Here is a 2,780-nt window from a genome sequence, read left to right on the forward strand (position 1 = left end):
TTGATACTTACAGGAATTTGGTACTCTCCTGCTTGATCGGGGGTGGTCCGCTGGACGTCCGGGATCCGGATCATTGTTCCGATGTCCATCATCGGACATCGGTCCACAAAATGATCCGGATCACCGCACCGCCAGCAGGCCAGCCCAGGCCTACCCGCCGCCCCGGCGGCGGGGAGTGGGTTGGAGGCTGAGCGCGGATAGGGGGCGGAACCGGATCCGTAGTCACTACCCGTCCCCAGCGGCCCCGCCCCCCTGGGCGGGACCCGCGAACTCCCAGACGGTCCAGGGCCCATCCCACCCCGGCCTCTGGGGGGAACGCGAGGAGGGCCTGGAGGGCGGGACCTGGGGAGAGGGACAGGTCGAGAGAGAGAGAGAGAAGGGGGAGAGAGAGAGGGAGAAGTTAGTGGGGGTACGCCGACCCCCGGGCACGCCACCAGGTGGTCCTCCGCCAAATTGATGGCCGTCTCCAGCGACGTGGGCCGGTGGCACTGGACCCACTCGGCGGTCTTCCTGGGGAGCCGAGTGATGAACTGCTCCAGCACCACCAGATCGACGACATGGTCCACGTCGCTGCCGCCGGCCAGCAGCCATCTGCGGCACTCGTCCCGGAGCTGTTGGGCCAAGGCGAAGGGTCGACTGGACTCGCCCCACTCCAGGGAGCGGAAACGCTGGCGGTGCTGTTCTGGGGTCCGGCCGACCCGCTGAAGAATGGCCCGCTTCAGGTCATCGTAGTCCAGGAGGTTCGCAACCGGTAGATGTTGCGCGGCCGCCTGGGCTTCGCCGGATAGCAGTGGGATGAGGCGCACCGGCCACTGTGCCCGGGGCCACCCGCAGGCCTCCGCGGCTTTTTGGAAGAGATCCACGAAGGCCTCGGGATCATCTTCCGGCCCCATCTTCTGCAGGGGCACGTGCACCGGTGCGCTGGCTCGCCCAGCGGCCTCGGCGCGAACCTCCCGGTCCATCCAGCTCCGGAACTGCTCGCGGTCCTCTTGCTGGCCTCGGACTATGGCCGCGAAGCGGCGCTCCTGTTCAGTCCGAAGGTCCAGCAACGCCGTGTGATGTTCCTGGTGGAGGGCCGCGAGCGATGTTATGATCTCCGCAAATGGCGAGGCGGAGGGCGTTGTCATGGCGGCGGCTCTGTCCTGCTTCCTTCCCGGGTTTCGGCACCAGTGTAACAAGTTCGATATAGTGAGGAAGGAAGAGGACACGGGGGTCGGCAGGACTGTTGATGCTCTTTTATTCTTAATAACTCAAATCAATAAACGTGCACGCTTCAGCGTGTGTTTGTCTCTGTGTATGCTCAGTTTCGCTTCCGGGTCACGCACTTCCGGCTTCCGGATATCTCAGGGTCTCGGCATCAACAGTCCGACTCTCTCTCTCCTCGGTCTCCGGTTCCGCTGGTGTTTTATCCCGTCTCCGCGCTCATTACTAGAACAAGAGACAGGTGTTATTAATCTGCGTCCAACCCACTCACTTACCGCTCGTCCCGAGGCCCTCTCTCCCGCTGCAGACCTCGCTGAACCACGCCCCCCTTGCCACAATGACATTATACTTTCAGACGAATAAAATTAACAAGTCCTGGCTAATCCAAGCTTTATAATGGCAGCAAACTGTTTCCTCTTCTATGAAGTCCATCATATAACTGCTCCACACGGCTTACACAAAATGACGCGTTTGTGTAAGAAAAATATCCATATTTAAAACTTTATAGACTAAAATAACTAACTTCCGGTGGATTGCTATACCCATCGATTTACGGCGAAAGAGTAAACTTTGACCCTTGATGCATACATATTCACAAAGTAAAAGCGCAGAGGATAGAACAAAACAAAGTTTTGGCTTGAGTTTGTTTCCCAGCACTATCCGCGAGGCCTCAAAGCTTGTGATGCTTCTATACATTGCGTCAGGATTACGCTTTTGTTGTAACACAAATTGCGTATGGCTTTCCATTCAGAAGTTAGTTATTTAAGTCTATAAAGTTTTAAATATGGATATTTTTCTTACACAAACATCGCACTTCGCTTCAGAAGGCCTTTATTAACTCCCTCAGGTCCATGTGGAGCAGTAATATGATGGATAGAGGCACTTTTATGCACGCCATGAACAAGGCAACAATTCACTGCCATTATAAAGCTTGGGTTAACCAGGATTTTTTAAATATAACTCAGATTTTATTTGTCTGAAAGAAGAATGTCATATACACTTAAGATGACTTGAGGTTGAGTACATCATGGGCTAATTTTCATTTTTGGGTGAACCGACCCTTTAAGAACGTTCTTAAAGGGTCATGAAACCCCAAAACACTTTTTTTGAGATGTAAACAGATATGTATAGGCTGCACATCATTGAAAACACTAAGGGTACTCATTAATGGTATTCATATGTGAAAATAGTTATTTTTGCATTTTTCAGAGCGATTTCTGTCTTCCGGTTTGAAAAGTTTAGTCGGAGCAACGTCACAAATGCTGACGTCGGCACGGCCTTTTCGGCCCAAGTATGGGGTGCTGGGCACATGCTGACGTCGACCGCTCCGAAAGATTCTCGATATATATTCATGACATAAAGCTCATTCAGTCCAATCCCTGCGCTGTAGTATGCATACAAGATAATTTAGTTAATATGCATGAGACAGTCACTTCTGTCAGGCTCGTCTTACATCATTATTGTAGAGATATGGTGGGGAAGTTTTGGAAGCAGCGTGCGGAAAAGTCACGGAGGAAAGCTAGGCGTTGTGCTGATACGAAGTAACGTAAAGGGCGCCGAGCGAGCTGTAACCGGCG

Source organism: Pseudorasbora parva, chromosome 4, assembly GCF_024679245.1.
Source record: "Pseudorasbora parva isolate DD20220531a chromosome 4, ASM2467924v1, whole genome shotgun sequence".
Classification (NCBI taxonomy): Eukaryota; Metazoa; Chordata; class Actinopteri; order Cypriniformes; family Gobionidae; genus Pseudorasbora; species Pseudorasbora parva.